The sequence below is a fragment of the Zonotrichia leucophrys genome, chromosome 9 (assembly GCF_028769735.1).
Source record: "Zonotrichia leucophrys gambelii isolate GWCS_2022_RI chromosome 9, RI_Zleu_2.0, whole genome shotgun sequence".
In the NCBI taxonomy this organism is placed as follows: Eukaryota; Metazoa; Chordata; class Aves; order Passeriformes; family Passerellidae; genus Zonotrichia; species Zonotrichia leucophrys.
This window is the reverse complement of record NC_088179.1, coordinates 22229298-22248545: the sequence shown is the minus strand read 5'-3', so window position 1 is coordinate 22248545 and position 19248 is coordinate 22229298. Positions and strand designations below refer to the sequence as shown.

The 19248-nt window shown below is 44.1% G+C and overlaps 1 long non-coding RNA gene across 4 annotated transcripts; it reads right to left on the bottom strand.

Annotated features, from left to right (window-relative positions):
- Window positions 1–3764: 3764 nt before the first annotated feature.
- LOC135451657 (uncharacterized) lies at window positions 3765–18650 on the bottom strand. Of its 4 annotated transcripts, XR_010441388.1 has the most exons (5): window positions 18540–18650; window positions 15571–15697; window positions 9836–9939; window positions 7146–7723; window positions 3765–4024 (listed from the first exon to the last, which is right to left on the bottom strand). It is a non-coding gene; the product is annotated as an uncharacterized LOC135451657 (long non-coding RNA). The 4 variants fall into 4 exon arrangements; XR_010441390.1 differs by lacking the exon at window positions 7146–7723; XR_010441389.1 differs by lacking the exon at window positions 3765–4024 and having other exon boundaries at window positions 5106–7723; window positions 15528–15697.
- Window positions 18651–19248: the final 598 nt, after the last annotated feature.

Sequence of the window (19248 nt, the reverse complement as noted above, 5' to 3'; positions counted from 1 at the left end):
CTCTGCCTTCTCCTACAGCTTAAGCAAAATTAACCCAGATTTAGGCACTGGGAATACCAAACACCACTTAAAATATTTAACTTTCCTCTGTTAAGGGCTGTCTCTGGCTGCTGTTGCAGCTCTGTCCCCTGTGAACCCCGTCACTGCCACATTCACTGTCCCCAAAAGCCTTGGGAAGGATTGACATGCACAGCTACCTGGAAAACACTGCCACACCTCTTCACTGGCCGGTGTTAAAGCAGGTTTGCCTTGAAAAATAAAGCCCAAAACAAGGACACAGATAAGCCTAACATGAAAAACAATTTGATTAATGCACCAAGGGCCACCACCATCTCTAAACGCTGGGCTGTCAGGGCTGCCTTTGGAAGAAATTAATGGAAGGAACAAGGTTTCAGTTTAATGGGATTAGGAGACCTTAAGAAATGCTCATTTCTGTCTCAATTTACCTGACATTTTCGTTTACTTTGCAACCTCCTCTCTAACAGAGTTCAGAGCTCTGCATTTGTAACTAATACATTACAGAGGGCTCGTGATAATCTTGTCCTGCGTGGCTCCCACAAGGAATTGCTCTGTCCTGTGCCCTTTTCCTTCCTTCCCTCCCACAGAAAAAGGAGTCAGAAGCAGCCTGAGAGATCCCCCTTAGTCAGCACAGGGCTGTGGCTCAGCCCAGCCTTTACCCTGCAAATGCAAACCCATCCCTCACTCCATCACCGGCTGAACGTGAACAAAACAGCTTTAGGCTAAAAGCAATCTAATCTAAACCAGAGAAATACTGTGACATTAAAAGCACTGGAAATAGATGATAGAACATCTCGAAAGCTTTTAATCTGGATGGGCTGGAGATAAGGCTGTTGTCACTTGCAGGAGGCGCGACAAGCTGGGTGTGACTCAGTGATGGATGGCCCGGCCTGCGAGCGCCGGCTCTGTACACAAACATTATTTGTGGCCTCCTTACAAACATTCATTGTCACTCTGCCTGTTTTAAATCTGAGCCTGCTCAAGCTTTAAAGGAAGAGAATGCCATAAATAATGGCTTGGAAACTTCTGAAATTGAGCAAAAAGGCTTTTCTGTGCATAAAGGTGGCACTGGTTTAAAGTCCAATGTATTGCCATCTCCTCAGAATACAAGTTGAGGGAAGGTGGGAGGGTGGGAATGTGAATTCTACAAGAGTATAAAGGTTTCATTTCGAGCCCTGAGGACAGAAATAATCAGGCCTAGCAAAGCTGTGTCCCATTTTCACCTCAGCCCTGCACAGCAGGTCTGGGGCAGGTGTGCAACGCTGGCTTTCCATTCCCACCAGGCACGAAAGGCCATTGTCGCAGACATCTTTTGTGAAAATCTTTTTCTTTAGGATTTTTCTTTCTGAGAAGCTAAGAGGCTTCAGAGACAAAATGTAAACAATGGTTATTTGGTGCTGTGGAATGCAACAGGTGGATCTGTGATTGGTCTCGTGTGGATGTTTGGATTTAGTGACTACTCACGGCACAGCTGGCTCTCTCTCTGTCCCAGCCACAGATCTTTGTTATTCATTCCTTTCTATTCTTAGCTAGCCTTCTGAGGAAACCTTTCCTTCTATTCTTTTTAGTATATTTATAATGTAATATATATATCATAAAATAATAAATCAGCCTTCTGAACATGGAGTCAACATTCTCATCTCTTCCCTCACGCAAGAGCCCCTGTGACCACTGTCACAGGCCATGGCTGCAGCAGATCCATTCCTAAAAACTGGCCTCTGCCTGAAACTCCTCAGGTTTGAAATGAACTTTAACTGATATGAAGAAGAGAAGGCTCAGTGCAAGCATCAGGCAGCCAGAAGGGAAGGTGCCCGTGCTCCTGCAGCAGTGGCAGACACAGATTTCTGTCACCTCCAGAGCATCCATCACTGCCTCCCCGTGCCCTGTGACCCCACAGAGCTCACCAAACCCCCTGAGCCCCCACCCTGCCACCCCAGGCACACACCTGGGGGCAGGAACTGCTCCTTCCATTTCCCCCTGCCCTCGGATTGTTTTAATTATCTGGCTCAGAGTTAGAGTTGCTCAGAGCAAGGATAATTTTTCACCACTTAGAAAGCATCAAGCATCTACTCTGCGTGTAATTGAGGTCCTAAAGTCGTTAAGGCAATGACACAGGAGAGCTGTAAAAAATTATCAGAGAAAATACAGACGGGAGAGATAAGATGCAGCTCTGGGAAAAGGAACAAAAGTGCTTTAAAGTTCCATTCTTCGAGCCTTTGGCTTAATTAATTAACTCTCCTCAGCTTGCTTTGCTTCACAGAAACTCCCCATGCCTGGGAGTGTCCAAGGCCAGGCTGGACAGGGCTTGGAGCAGCCTGGGATAATGGAAGGTGTCCCTGGAATGAGATGGACTTGAGGATCCCTTCCCATCCAAACCATTCCATGGCTCTCATATCCACAGCACTGATGCTAAAATGGCTCTGAATTAATGAACACACATTTGACATCGCCCATTATCACCTTACTCTGCAAATGTGTCCTTGCAGGAGGAGATTTTATTTGCTTTGAAGTTTCCGTGATACTGGAAAAAAAAACAGGCTTTGACCTTGTAAACAACTCTGCACTTAGGATTTGTTTTTTCAAAAGCATATGTAAACCTGAATAGTCCTCCTGAATTCAGCGTGACTCAAATCTCTGCAGGATTTGGTCTGGCAAATTACACATGCAAATTATTCTACAAGAGGATATTTTGCAGATTGACTTAAACTTGAGGATGAGCCAATATAGTAACTATTGCAGTAAGATATGTAAATTGCTTTGAATAAAGCCCATTTTCTAGTAACAAAATATTTTCCAGGAGAAATGAGATGACAAACACTCGAGCAGATACTGCAGAGAGCAGCATCTCCTGAGCAAAAGCTGCCTCTGAGGTGGGAAAGCAGCTCATTGTTTTCTTCCTGCAGTCTGACCTTGCTCCTTAACGAACAGCAAAGTTCCCGGCAGAGAAAGAATTAAAGCTGGAGTTTTTAGAGAAAGTGCCTCTTAAAACATTGCTGTCACTTTAGGCAGGCACTGAATCCTCAATTACTTTCCCCAAACTTATCCAGAACAGGTATTAAGCTGGAAAATGGAGGAAATGAGGTTGTCTACAGAGATTTCTTGCCCTTCAGATTCAAAGAGGAAATTGGAGTAAAACAGTGCCAGAATAATGGGGTTTTTTTCATATTCAAAGACACACAAAATATTTTTCCTTTTTTTTTTTTTTTTAGTTGAAAAGATCCACGATTGCCATGATTAATCCAATCAAGCATTCAGCTCAGCTGCTAATTCCATTTTCATGTGGTACACAGGGAAGGGTTGGCACAAGGGGGAGATCAGGCTGGGGGTCAGCACTTCCTTACTCTGAATTAATGATATCAAACCTTGGGGACAATCCAGGGAAGAAAATCCCTGCAAGCACCGGGTTCTTCTCTGGGCTCACACTGGCATTTGTTTTTTAGGGTTAGAACAGGGAAATCAGGGGAAACCATAAATTTGGAAGTGAATAACTGAAAAGTAACTTCACTGCACTCAACTACTTGGTTTTAATCAGATGAGGATTTGATCCCTCATGGTTTTAAAGCATTCCGAGAGCATCCAAATGCCTGGAAACTTCAGCTGGATTTTAATCAGGGGAATTACTCAAACCACAAGAAATAAAGCACAAAAGTGACCTCCCTGATTTTGTTGGGTTTTTTTTTATGAAAAACCCAGCACAAGCTGGAGGGAGGGGATCCTAAGGGTTGTGCAAGGATGAGATCCCAAGTAATGTCTGGAAATATTGCTCCTAAGAAAAAAGGGAAAAAATAAACTAATGGCACAGAGCAAAGACAATTTCCATGGATCTGCATTCTGTGTACACACCTTCCTTTGGAAGAGGAGGTTTATTTTTCTGCCAGCTTTGCTTGTTGCTTATTTCTTTTTATTTTTCCTCCGCACTCGCTGACAGAGTTGCTTCGCTTGTTTTGTTCAGGATCATGAATTTCTTTTGGGAACAGGCTCTTCTCATCAAATATTGCTTTCAAGGCTACAAAACAGGAGTGAATTTCACATCAAAACCAGAGGAACATTTGGTGAGGCGCACTGTGAAAATCAGGCTGCAGGAAGAATTTTGAAAAATGAGAGGGGCAGAGCTCAAGCACTGCCCTGCTCCAAGGGAAACACTGGATTTTCTGCTTCCACTTCTGCTGACAAATTTAGATTTTGGGGGATTTTTCTCCCAGTTAGGGACCTGAGACTTGTTCAGCCCTGAGTGCCATGGTGCATCCATCTCTGCCTCACACCCTTTGAGTTCATGGGACAGGTCTAGCACATCTGATGGGATGGAATAATGGAATTTTTATGGTTGGAAAACATCTTTAAGGTCATGGTGGTCAATAAAGAACCACCTCCCTGTTTACTATTAGACATGGAAGGGTGAAGATCTCAGGGAGCAGAATTCTAAGAGAACAGGTATGCAGAGACTGGATGGATGAGGATCAGCCCTTCCTGGGCAACCTTCACCCAGAGCCAGCTCCTTTTTGGGCACCAAAATCAAACCAGTCCATCTCAAGGGAGAAACCCCTGGCAATGTGCCTTCAGCAGTGCTTTTGTAACTGCTCATTCCATTTTATTCCTTCCCCTCTAAACTGGAAATCAGCTGCAGATCCTGAAACATCCAAAGGGAGAGGCCTCCCACCTTCCTGTGCCACCAAAACCTTCCCTATATCAAGCAGAACTTTGCTTTTGACTTTTGCACAGGGGCAAATTAATCCCCTACTTAACTCAGGGAGTCTGGACTGGCTTTTTTTTTCCCCTTCCTCCTCCAAGTCTCCATTCCTTTAATTTATTATAATTCCCATCCTGCCATTAAGGACTGAAAAAAAAAATAATCAAATTATCCTCTACTGAAACAAGAGCACTAAAACTGTTCCCTGGAGGCCTGCATGACTGAGCAGGTTTAGCCTGCAGCCATTTATTTACATGGATACAGAGGGATGATCTCCAAGGATTCCTCCAGTCCTGGACAAGATTCCTTCTCCTCACGTGCACCAATCCACACTGAAGCCAGACTAATTCATGAATAAGAATTCAATGATGTTCACTGAGCTGTTACTATGACACCTGATAGCATCTCAGGAGCAGGGTGGGAGGCAGGGATGTGCTGCTTTCCTGGGGAAAGGAGCCTGAGGGGTTGCCTGGATGGGAATTTTGGATTTTGTTAACGAGGTGATGAGCACGGATCTCAAATCGCTGCAGCCACTTCAGCCGAGAGTGCACTTGCATTTAACAAGGCAGGAGAGCAGCAGGCAGAGGCTGGACGTGGTGCCTGAGTGATTGTTATCACTGTAGAGAGCATTAAATCAAATCAAAGCAAAAGTACACAACGCTCCTGGAGCCCTGCTCGTTACTGGCCAGGCAGGAGTGCCCTGAGTGCTGAGGGGAGGAACAGCAAAGCATCCCAGAAAACTTTCTGTCCCCACTCTGGGGTCTCACCTTCCAGCTGTAATTACGGGCATTTAGCTCTTGGGAAAGCTGCAGGACTTTATCTATTGATTTCTGTGAGTTTAGGACAAAACTTGCAATGATTTAAAGGATTAGGATTTTAAATGTGTGAGTGCTGCGGGGACAAACAGCAAAGCACCCCAGAAAACTTTCTGTCCCCACTCTGGGGTCTCACCTTCCAGCTGTAATTACAGGCATTTAGCTCTTGGGAAAGCTGCAGGACTCTATCTATTGATTTCTGTGAGTTTAGGACAAAACTTGCAACGATTTAAAGGACTGGGATTTTAAATGTGTAAACTGTGTTGCTGGCTTCAGTTAATTAAAAGGTACACTAAACTCCAAAAAAAAAGGCTAATTAATACATTACCAGGACTAAATTTCAGATACAAGATAGCCATTTAAACACACCCTCAAACGAGGAAGCTTCTGCCTGGGAATTGTTGATGTTAGCAGCAGAGAAGAATGTGATACAGATTTACTGCCAGCCTGATGCTAAAGGCAGCAGAGTGGCTTTAATGAGTGATGGTTCAGAGCCTCAAACAGCAAATCAGCTCCCAGTGCCCACATCTGCAGCACAGCCAGAGCAGGAAAAACCTCAATATTCACTCACACAAAAACTGGCCCGACGCGGCAGGATCTGTGTGAGCAATCCAGCTGTTCCCTCTCTGCAGAGGTCACTGAGAAGCCAAGGCCATTTAGAGCTGAAATTCAGATTTGCCAACAGCTGGGCTTATTTACTTTGGTAATGGGGATATTCACACACAACCAACACGCTCCACTCGAGTTTGGCTGTTAAAATTGCACTGCCCACATCATTTTAATGGCTTTGTCCCTCATTTATCTCTCATTTTGAGCAGCTCATGGTAACGTGGAAGTGCCAGACCCATTTTTCTTTTGCTTGATGAGGGCAAGGTCTGGACAATTAAAACTAAATTAGTGAGGAAGCTCTGAAATGCTGGAATTGTCTGAATAAAAATGACACAATGCTTACACCTGGCCTCGCACAGAAAAGCAGAGACAGCATTGCTGCCATCATCCCTACACAGAAATAGCATCCCCATGTCAGATAGAAACAGGCACCTGATTAAAAAACTCACAGCTCATGTGACAATTAAATCAGCTTCAAAGTATTTAATTTTGAGGTTGCACACTTGGCCTTGCTGAGTCAGCTGCAGGGTGTCCAACACAATCAGGCTCTTTCACCTCATTTCTTTCTGGGGGCTGAGCTATCGACCTCTGGAATCCATCTCAGCCTCAGTGAACGTGTCTCACAGCAAAAATCCAGATTTTCACCTCCAAATTCTGATCCTGGGATCTACAGTGAATGTGTCTCACAGCAAAAATCCAAATTTTCACCTCCAAATTCTTGATCCTGGGATCTACAGCCCTGCGATCAGCTCCAGCCTGCAGGGAGGTGCCCATATCCATCTCAGCCACAGTGAACGTGTCTCACAGCAAAAATCCAGATTTTCACCTTCAAATTGCTGATCTTGGGATCTACAGCCACAGTGAACATCTCACAGCAAAAATCCAAACCTTCACCTCCAAATTCCTGATCCTGGGTTCTACAGCCCTGGGATCAGGTCCAGCCTGCAGGGTTGGATGTGCCCAAATCCATCTCAGCCACAGTGAACTTGTCCCACAGCAAAGCTCCAAACTCTCACCTCCAAACTCCTGATCCTGGAATGTACATCCACAGTGAACGTGTCTCACAGCAAAGCTCCAGATTTTCACCTCCAAATTCTGATCCTGGGATCTACAGCCCATGCTCAACTCCAGCCTGCAGGGCTGGATGTGCCCAAATCCTTCATCCTTGCCACCATGGTCAGGCTGGGAGCTGTCAGCTTTGGAGAGGAGCTTTTCTAAGGAATAGGACATGCCAAGCAAAATTCCAAAGCCATCAGAAAGCTCCTGGAGGCTGCAAGGACGCTGATGGATGCACCAGTCAGATGCTTTAATGCATCCAATTAAGCAGCTGCACAGACCCTGTCAAGTGGTTTCCAAATGGACCGAGGGAAGTCTCTCATCTTATTAAACAGAAATCACCTGGTGCAATCCCCAGATGTAATTTCCTCTCATACTCCCATGTATTTCACAAATTAAAATCCTTTTTCTTCGATCAAACCCATTGAGGAGCCAGTATTCCAGACTGGTCTGTCAAATTAACATGTGAAGTCTGATCCAGTGCCTGATGAAGGAAGTTCTGATGTTTCCATCAAATTCAGGGGGTTCTGGAACATCCCTTTACAAAATAAGGAAGTGTTGAGATAGGATTAAGAGTCTCACCACTTACTTGGAGCCTCAAATCAGCTGCTAAGCAATAAATCTTGGGAGTTCTCTATTACCTTCATCTCATTTTAGCACAGATGGTAAAAGCTAGTGACCTTTACATTTTTTTGTCTTTCTGTGCTGAGAGCTGGAGTAATGAGAATATAATGAAGGTCTCTTTATTTTCCAGCAGCCTGGGAGGACACAGATTTTCCCAGCACTGCTCTGCTGTCCTTTCCCCACAGCATTTCTCAGGGAGAGGAACAAAGTCAGCCTGGTTCATGCCATCAGTCTCCTTGAGGGCTCCAGCACTCAGTGACCCAAACACACCCTTCAAATCCAGGTTTGCTGGAGCACCAGATGGAATTGTGCTTCTCTGAGTTGACTTTTCCCATCTCATCTTTGCAATGCTCCTCTACCAGGCACATAATGTAGTTACATGCAAAAGGTGTTCAGAAAATCTAAATAGAGTAAAAACATGTTTTGCTTGGGGTGTTTTCATCCTGATTACCTTTTAGGGGAAATAAAATGTTCCAGGTTTTTCCTTAAAACCATCTTCCTCTTCAGTTAAAAAGCCCAAACTGCCTGATATGGTGGGATTCTTCCCAACTAAGATGAGCACAGATAAGTGCAGTAAATGCTGGGAAACTGGGCCAGCCTCTTGAAGATAATTAACAGTGCTAATTACTGCTTTGTTTTGTGCAAACAATTCGGTCCTGAGAGAAACTCAGGTGCAACACATCATTTGTTGCTGAGATATTTTGATGCCACTTGAAAGAAAGACACCGAGACCCAGCTGGTATTCAGGACCAGAAGCAGAAATGCTGTGAAATCAGCTGTAGAACTGAAATAATATTTTACAACCCAGGACAGCATCAAACACAAGCAGCAAATCCAGCAATTTAAGGTCACACCAAGAACTTTTTAAATCCAAGAGAAAGTTTCTTCACCATTTTGGAGGGTTTCAGGCCAGGTAAGGAGCAATCTGCAAATCACAGCCTACTCATACAAATACAAGATATTTAGCAAGTCAGCCAGAAATCCAACTTACATAATAAAGCTTCTAATCATCTTTTTAAAATTAAATTTTAATTATGGAAAAATTAGTAACCAGTCTAGAGGTTTCTGCATTACCATTAATGTCTCCCAAAAAAGCACATAGTGTAAGGAATACCTCACATTGCTGCAGAGCTGGAAAGTAGGACATGTTGATGGGATCCCAAAGCAATTTTTACTAAAAGCACTATTTCTGAGGAATCTGGCTCCAACAAAAGAGAGAATCCCTCGTGAAGCCACTTCCTAGTAAAATATTTACTAGAACACCCAGAAGCCTGTTTCATCTTCGTGTGCTTTTGGTAAAAATGTACCAAAAAGTGGAACAAGTTCATCTGATTCTCTTCCAGGCACTGAAAACTCAGAGAAGGAACCCAGGGTGCCCACTGGGAGGTGGGAGAAGGGGATCACACCTCTGCTCCTGGCTGGCATGGCTGGCAACGGGCAAAAAATGGCAATTCTTTGGGAAAATGCACCTTTTGGGCCATTTTCTGTTTTCATATAATAAATAAAATAATAAAATAAATAGAATAATAAAACCTACAATTCAGGTGTGATTTCTGACAGCTTTATAGGATGAAATCAAGGGAGAAGGCTCAGGAACTGGATTCTGGATTGAAAGTGTACAAAAAGTGCTTTTCACTCCATGTTCCTTTTACTTCTGCTCAGTCTTCAATATCCCATACAGAACTAACCCCACATATAACAAAATCCCCTTCAATTCTAATTCATTTTGATGATTCAGATGATGGAGCTGGGAAATCCCATTTCCTCTTTTCCCATCACGTGATGGTTCAGTTCCTAACTGAAAGCAAACTTGAGAAAGCAATAATTTACTTAAAATGTAATTTCTGTCATGTTAACAGACAAATGGTTCAAATTGAAGGCATTCTTTTAACATCAAATCTTGTCTTCCATCATTGTTAAAAAAATATTCTGAAACATCCTATTTTTTTTGGCTTTTTACCAAATTTCATTATGTCAAAGCATACCCCCCTTGTACAAGTTACTTACAAGTAAAATAACTGTTTACCTCCAAAATTTGGAGATTCCTCTTCAAAAAAAAGGAGTTGCTTTTCTTCTTGTCTTCATCCTCATCAGCCTTTGTTCTTGTGCTTGTTTTTTGCAACATCCTTCCTGTGAAAGACAAGCAAGATTTTCAATTTGCTGAATTTTCTTCCCAAAAAAAAAATAAAAAAGGATGAAATTTTTGCTTGAAGCTTGAATAATTTCTTGTAGTGTTCAAATAAAATCGGCAGGCTCTCCTACAGATAAATACATCAGTTGTCATTCTTTTCCTGGAAGAAAAAAGAGAGGGAGAAGGCACATCCCTCCCCTGGGACATCTGCAGAGCCATAGTATTTATTTCTACCAGAGAGGTTCTTAAAAGTGTTGTTTTTAGAAGTCAGGATAACTCCCAGACCACAGCTGCTTTTTATTTATAGTTCATCTTTCTACCCAACTGCTGCTAAAGAGGGAGAAGCTGTTCCTAAGGTACTCCAGCCTTCCACAAGAGTTAGACATTGTGTGGGGCTGGACCCAGCATTGGAAAAAAAAAATTAATAAGGAAAGAAATACCCAGAAGTATTAAATATTCCCTACATTCAAATGTTCTTGGGGGGAAAATGGTATTATATAAGAAAAAGGTTCAGGCTGTTCTCAGTGAGATCAATACACCTCTGTTTATATGATTCAAGGAGGATATCTTGAGTAAAATAAGAAGAACTTCCAAAAAGTTTGGAAGCTTCCCAAGGCCCATCACTTGCTGTTTGTAATCCTGGGCCTGGAGGATTCATAAGGCAAGCTCTCCTCCTCCTCTTCATCTTCTTTATCAAATGGTTTTTGTTGAGCTGCCTGCTGGGCACTCGTTGGGTTGAAGTGGATCCCTGGACTTCCCTCAACAGCTCAGACCTGGAGTTTGAAGCTTTGCTCCATTTTTCCCTTTACTAAAACCAAACCAAACAAAACAATATCAAAAATTAAAGCCACAAGTGAAACTTGATTGATTTGCCCTTGGCCTATAGGGAACAAAAATCACTGTGCTGGTTTCCTTGCACTCTGGCTGTACTTTCCATAATTTCACCTTGCCTGATCTATCAGGAGATCCTGAGAGCATTGATCAGTGGCCATCCTGAACCCAACGCCAGCCTGAGCATCCCACCCTGCCCTCAGCCCCCTCCCAGGATTGCACAGCTTCCATGGGAGCACAGTTTGCTGCTCCAGATTTCTCCTCCAACACCAAAGGGGCTGAGCTGATGCCTCAGGTTTGAGCTTTTATATTTTTCACATTCTGTGCTGCTTTAGTGTGTGGATGCTGAGCTGTGTGCACAGAGCAGGGAGACAAAACAATTCCTGCTCCAGCTGGGCACCAAGGACAAATGACCCAAATCTCAGCCCAGGAGCACAAACCCCGTGGGCTGCAGAGAGAAAAACAAGCAGGGTGGGACTGCCTGGGCTAAAGCTGGGATGGGACAATGAACTGCAAGGTGCAAATGGAGCAGAACTGATCCCAGGGACAGAGCCCGGGAGCGCTCGTGCATTTTGGGGCCATTTTGGGTCATCTTGGGTGCAGCCCTGGCTGGGCTCTGGTGCTGCCCAAGGTGGATCCATGGAGGAGATGCTTTGGATAAATCCCTGCTTTATTCTGCCCAGCCTCTGTTCCAGGTCAGATTCTCAAGGCATCAGAGCAATTCTGCACTGAAGCAGCCTCTGCTGTGCACAGCCTCATTGTCCCAGTCATCCCTTAAACACCGGCTGGGACAAACCTGCAAATCAATTCCCTCCACAGGAAATACATCCTGCAGGTGGCTGCTGGAAGGATTCATTTCTCTGCACGTTGCAAAATGAGAAAGAGTTACAGCAGAAAACAAGCTTCCTTCAGAACTGTGCCTTTATTTCCTATTCATGAATACAGTGCTCCAAAGTAAATCTCACTTTGTAAACAGTTTTCTTTATAGGACTGAAAGTACCTGGTGGAACTGAATGTAGATGGGGAGGGGGAAAACTATAAATCAACAGCCCAATGGACAGATTTCTTTGAGCATAGTAAATAAATCTGCATGTTTTCAAATTGTTTTACAATTGGAAAAGACACATGGTGCAGGTTCAAAGAATGGCCAGGAAAAACAACAGAGAATTTATTTCACTTTCTCCAGACAGGAGTCAGCTGAAGATCCCACACAAACCCAGAGTGTGCAGTCACAAATATCCTGTGAAGCCTCAGTGACTTTAGGACTATTCCATGGGCTGGAGGCTGCACACATTAGGATTCTATGTTTGTTGCCAGGCTGGGTTTAGACTATTTAAATTCCCTGTCAGGATCAGTTATGGTCAAATCATTTCCCATAAAAAGAGAAATGGATCCGTAACGAGACTTAATGCTTTGTTGTTTGAAAAACCATTTCAACACACTATTAAAAACTCCAAGGACTCTAATTGAACTGGTTTTTTAAGGAGGAGACAATTAAAGTTTGCTGCATAATTAATACATCACGGCCATTAATAACCCCTAAATGATCCCTAAATTTCATTTTATTCATTACGGACAAATTGAGCCGACTCATTGTACAGGAAATACTTTAAAGCACTTGTCAGTGAAACATTCCTTCCACCATCCAGAGAGAAAAGCCTCCTAACAGCTCCCTGAAATTGTTGTCACTCATTAAAATCATCTTCAGACATTGTGTGCCTTCCCCAAGCCCTCTGAGCACCATCACGGGGCTGCTTTAGTCACCGCTCATCTCCGAGAGATATTCCCAGCTTTTATCAAGGAGCTTGTGTTTGTAAATAGGCAGCACAAAAAGCCACAGCTCATTTCCCCACTTTTGTGCTGAGCTGCTTCATGAATCCCGGTCTCTTTTGAGGAGAATTTGCACATTCACGGGGTTTTATTTTAACGAGCTAAATCCTGCCATCCCTCGGGCTGCTGGAGGGATTCGGATCCCGGGGATTAATCAGGGAGCTTCAGAGGAGCCATTCACTGGGGGATGATCAAACTGCACAAACACGGCAGCAGATGGGGGCCAGGGAGGCTTCCAGGCCCTTTTCTAGGAGCACAACACCGGCTCTGCCTCCTTTGCACATCCCACACCAGGAGCTGTGTCCCCACCAGCTGGGGGTGGTGCCTGATCCTTGCAGGATCTCTGTCAGGAGCCAGGACATCCCTCTGGCTGTCCAGGATGGCCCAGACCCCTGCCAGGGGGCTCAGAAACCCTGCAAGGAGCCCAAAACACCTGTGGGTTTGATTATGACCCATGGAGCAAATTACCAACCTTGTGTGAAGATCAGCAAGCCATGACAATTTAGGTAGAATAATAGTGAAGTTATCACGGGGTGGAAAAAGTAGATTTTGGGGTTTTTGGTATGAGGGTGCAGGAAGCAAGATGGAGGGAACTGGGTGTGTCCAGCCTTTCTCCTTCTTCTTGGCCTCCATCTTCTGCTGTGATGGTGGCACTTTGGGATTGGTTTAGAATAGAAGCTCACTGTCTAACATAGGTGGTAGATATTGGAAAGGAATTGTAAACATTGTACACAAAGACATAACACCACCCTGAGGGCAGGCAGAGTGCCTGGAACTGTCTTGCTGAGCTGACCTCAGCAGGAGAGAAGAAAGAATTTTATAGATAAGATACAATAAACAACCTTGAGACTGAGAACTGAAGAGCCCTGACTCCTTCGACAACCAGGCTGGGAAAAGAGACTTTCCAACTTTTCTTGGGGTCACTCTGACCTGCTAGAGATCCCAACAGACCTCAGCTCCTGGCCTGGCTCCTTCTGGAGCCCCAGAGGTGGAGAATTCAGAGTTTGGAAAAGACTCCCAGGCACGTGAAGGGATGCCTGGGAACCCTGTGATCCCTGCAGGTCCATTCCAGGATATTCATAGAGCCATGGAATGGTTTGGAAGGAAATTTAAAGATCATCCAGTTCCACCTGGGTGGACAGCTTCCACTGTCCCAGGGTGCTCCAAGCCCTGTCCAGCCTGACCTTGGGCACTGCCAGGGATCCAGGGGCAGCCACAGCTGCTCTGTGCCAGGGCCTCACCAACCTCACAGGGAACAATGCCTTCCCAGTATGCAACCAAAACCTGTTTTGTCAGTGTGAAGCCATTCCCCCTTGTCCTGTCACTCCAGACCTATGTGAAAAGTCCTTTTCCATCTTTTTTGATGGCTCCTTCTGTAACAGTGTTCACAGGGGTCTTAGGATAAGGGAAGAGATGAGGATCTGACTCCATGTTTCAGAAGGCTGATTTATTATTTTATGGTATATATTACATTAAAACTATACTAAAAGATTAGAAGAAAAGGTTTCATCAGAAGGCCAGCTAAGACTCAGAAAGAATGATAACAAAGGCTTGTGTGTCAGACAGTCTGAGCCAGCTGACTGTGATTGGCCATTAATTAGAAACAACCACATGAGACCAACCCCAGATGCACCTGTTGCATTCCACAGCAGCAGATAATCAATGTTTACATTTGGTTCCTGAGGCTTTTCAGCTTCTCAGGAGGAAAAATCCTAAGGAAAGGATTTTTCATAAAACATGTCTGCGACAGTCCTTCAAGCTCTGGAACACCACAATTGGGTCACCCTGGAGCCTTCTCCTCTCCAGGTGAGCAATCCCAGCTTTCCCAGCCTTTCCTCCCTTCCATCTCTCTGCTCATCCTGGGGCCTCCTCTGGGCCCTCTCCAGCAGGCCCAGGTCCCTCCTGAGCTGGGATCTGCAGGTGGGATCTCACCTGGGCACAGGGGCAGGATTCCCTCCCTCCCCTGCTGCCCATACTGGTTTGAATGTTGATATTTTAGAATCTGACAAATTTCTGTCACCTCAATGTTGCTTTCATGACTTCTGGGGAGGTTCTGTGGGCCTGCAGAACCCGCGGCACTGGCAGCCCAACTGCTCCCAGCAGCAGGGTGAAGAATAAACCCCTAAAAGCTCCACAAGCTTATTGTTCCTCTGACATATCAGTGACATTCACAGCACCATAAACCTCCCTCATGTGAAATATTCAGCTCCTTAGCAGCAGTCAAACAGACATGCATCCTGCCTGGCACATCCGCACCGCCGAGCACTAATTTATTTCTTACAGCCCTCCTGGGTGCTGTATGTGCTGAGACAACTGCATTCCCAGAAATGGGCATAAATATCTGTATTTATTTTCTCATCATACTGGCTGGGGAGTTGGGGAGAGAGAGAGAAAGAGAGCCAGAATAAGAATCATACAGAGAAAATGGCCTGAGTGCACCTCCTCCAGCGGAGCGCTCAACATTATTCCTCATCTGCTGTGCCACAGCTCAGAGTGGGCCCTAATTATGGATTTCCAACTGGCATTATGGTTATTATAGATTAGATGTTCGTCTGTAAAGACTGTCAAACCAATGAAATTTTCAGATTTTGAGTAGCCTCCGGGGCAGGGCTCTGCAAGGCTTGCTTTCCTGAGCTGTTAGTTTTATTTATAGTCCAGGACTAAACAAGGCAGGAATTAAGGGAATGCTCCTCGCTGAAGGTAATGGCATGGAAATGCTGATGTAGGTCTGTGACAGCAGACAGCAGCAATAGCCTTGAGGAAATATTGAAAGTGTGGAGCTGAGCAGAGCAAGCAGCACCTCAAGGCTGCTTTTTGTCACTCTGACAGGACAGAGTTGTAAATAACCCCCCCACACTCTGCACTCAATTATCAGTAATTTAGGGGCTCCCAGGATATGGTATGCACAGGAAAACACAGCACTCACCTCAGTTTTTCACCAAAATCTCTGGCATGAGTTGCTTTCTCACCTGGTTTGGGCTGCAGAGGCTTTGGAGCATTGAAGCACAGCTTAAGGTTGGCACTTTCCAGGTTCCAGCTTTCCCACCATAGCTCCTAGGAACAGCATGAGGTTTCAATGAATCAGCCAGTCTTGAGCTGAAATTACAGAAATAAATAAAGAAAGATATAAATTTTTATCATATACATGTGTTCTGTGAAAGTTCCCCTTTTTAAGGCAAACAGAACTTGCGGGTCCACATGGGTTTGATGCTGGTCACTGAGAAAGAAAAGGAAAAAGAGAAGCTGTGGCTGCTCCATCCCTGGAAGGGTTCAGGGCCAGTTTGGATGGAAATTGGAGAAATCTGGGATAGTGGAAGTGTCCCTGCCCACAGCAGAAGGTGGAATGGGATGGGCTTTAAGGTTCCTCCCAAATCAACCCATCTGGGATTCTGGAATTTGGTCACACCTGGGCATCAGCCAGGAAGGACCTCAGGATGGATGTGTGAAAACAGGGACAGATTCCCACTGATCCATGGGACAATGGATCCATCCTGCTCTCTGTTACTTGCTTTCACAGAGAAAAATGCAGCAAAATGGAGCAAAAATGCAGCACAAATTTTAAGGCAGGACACTGATCCTGACCCCCTTCCCTTCCTCCAGCCTGAACAGACAATTGCTCCCCATTGCTGTAATTACCCTCATAAAAGATGCACAAATAAACCAGTCTCAAAGAAATTAATCCAGTCACACCTTACTACTTCACGGGAGTGTTTTATCTGCACTGGCTTAAGCACAATTATTATTTCTAATAGGTCGAGCTGGGTTTTGAGCAGAGCTGCCATAAAAGTGCTGCCTGCTGACAAATCAAAGGTAAAGCAGGAGCTGCTGCAAAGGCAGCTCTGAACAGGCTCCCAGCATGTTCTTATCAGATCGTGGCTGCAGGGACTCCAACAGGTACAGAAATCATATAAATATCTCATAATAGCTGTTACCAGCCAAGCACAATGACACCCTGATCTCGAGGAGAGTCAGATCTTCATCTCTGGGACAGAAATCTCCCCCTGAAGAGGTGTGGATGCTTTCCATGCCCAGCAGGATGTCAGCACTCGCACAGAGCTCTGTGAAAGCCAAGGAATGTCCAGTGGAGCCTTTCAGGGGTGAAATTCTTCCCACTGCTGTTTATCCATTGATTGGAGAGAGACAAACTGAACCAGGCAGCAGAATTCCTGTCTCCCCAAGGAGTGCCAGTGGCAGGATTGTGTCAGATACAGGTGGGCATGGCCCAACTCCAATCAGGGAAAACAGATGGCTGCCTTTTCACCAGTGGGAATTTAAAATGAGGCTTTGCCTGATAGAAATAGGAAGCAGAAATAATCACTAACAAAACTCTTATCTCTAATTTCCCCGTTTGCTTTTAGGGAGAAAAAAGGGTGAGTCAGTGAAGTGATCCCAGCTGAAAAGTGGCAGTGTTCAATGGCTTGGTAGGAAGGAAAATACATTGATCTTCACCGAAATAGAGACCTTCAGTCCTGCTTCATGTGCAGAATACAAACAGAATTTAGTCTGTCTACAACAATATTTTACAGAGTGCACGAGTGTTTTGGTGTCTGTAGATTATCACTGACTTTCTACTCACCATGCCAAATAAAGCTTTGCTGTAAGTGTCCAAAAATAAAGAAAAAATATATCAGAACAAGCATTTGGAGGATGCAGTTTGAATGAGGTGAAGTTTAGACCCAGCTCTCTGCTGAAAACAACGTAATGGTGAACATTATTCTTGGTTCACAGCAAACATCCCTGATCCAGGGGTTCAGAGGGAGTTTTGGCTGCTCAGGAGCCATAATTCCTGTGCAGGCTCATGTGGACAGCAGCAGTTTGTTCCCATCCCTGGGAGTTATTCCATAAACCCAGTAAACACTCTAAGCACACACTGCAAAGCACAGAGAGAGGCAGCACACACCTAAAGGCTTTTCCCTCCCAGTGGTGTTTCCCTTCCTGAATTTCAGTCCTAAAAGGCAAAGATATTTGTTTGGAGAATTTGAAAATAGACAAGGGTACAAAAGCAATTTATTCTTTTTTACTCCTCTTCTCACAACTGCAGTGCAAGTCTTCTCCTTAGCCAGAGCAGCATCTGCATTCCTGGAAATTCTGAGTTTATAAATACAATGTTTGGAAATTATGTCTCAATGTTTTTCATAATAATGGCATAAAAACCTAGCAGAGAAGTGCCCTTTATCATTTCAGTGCTGTGATGATCCTGAGCCATTTTAAAATGCCCTTTCTTGTCTACTGCAAAGCAGAGAGAACAAAGCCTCTGCAAGTCAATATTGGTCAATTCAGTGCAGTAAACACCTGAACATGGACAGAGCCATGGATTGAAACGGGATTTATCGAGGACAGCTGCTGCCTTAATTTGCAAGAGATGTGGGAAGGCATTTCCTCAGTGTGCTGCAGCTTTTAGAGCAATTTAGTGATGTGCAGCCAGACCCCAATCTCCTTCCTGCACCAGGTTCCTAACATGGCAAGGGAGTCACTCAGCTTGGAGGAAATCAGGCTTTGATAGATTTTTATACCTTAAAAAAAAAAAAGAAAAAACTGAATCAAACAATATATTTCAGCAATTTATCTTTGCCTGCTTTTTTTTACAACATGTACCTGTACCAGCACATCACACTTTTCATCCTCTTTACTGCCAGTGGATCTGCACTTTCCAACATCAACTTGATGAAATCAAACTGCTAATTAAGAAACAAAAAAAAAAAAAGAAGAAGAAGAAAGCAACATAGGCAGAGCAGAAAAATGCTCTGTTGTATTCAGAGTCAATATAGCAAAAAATAAAGCAAAAATTATATATATAAGCAAAGAAAAATCAGGTGATAAATCAGTAGCTCCTGTAGCCACATCACACCCCTCTCACTATGGATTTTTTATCTGTATAACAGTTTTCCCAGCACTGGTCCAACACCAAGCTGAAACCCAATAAAAATAAAGCCTGTACCTTGCTCTGCACCAATATTTGCTTTTCCTAGGCTGTTTTTTGGTTAATTTACAGTCTGGCTCCTACAGATTAAAACAGCTTTTGAAAAGATGCAGTTTGGGGGAAACACTGGTAGCACATCTCATTTAAATGCAGTCTAATTCATGCAGTGATAATTTAAATTGACAGCACTTGGAGATAGGAGGTGTTTGCCATTATAAGCTGGAATGCATTTCACCTGCTGGAATTCCAACATATGCATATTTCATGGCATGAATCGATTTCAAAGGTGTTGCATGTGTTTGTTTTATGTCTGAGAGGTTCAGGGGGGCTCCATCTTCAAGTTTTATTTACAGGACAGGAAAACTGAGATAAGGAATTCCCTTGCTGCTCCTTCCCTGCTGCATTCACTCAACCTCAGCTTTCTGGCCAGAAATGTAAAATTCTGACTGTTCTTAAGATTTGAACTTCCAGATTATTCTTTGAAGAGCCTCACCATTGCACCTGCTTTTTCATTATTATTTAAAGCAGGGCTATGGTTTTGTAATGAGCTTTTTCAAAGTGGAAATGGAAAGCAGGTACAATACTCAGAAGACCTGATGAGACCTAATGTTCTAAGGCAGAACTTTTGTATTTAGACAAGCCCTAATGGAGCACTAAGAGAAGCCTCTTTTCCAGGAAATGCATATTATTATTACCATTTATTAGGGCTTCTCTGAAATAACCTTCC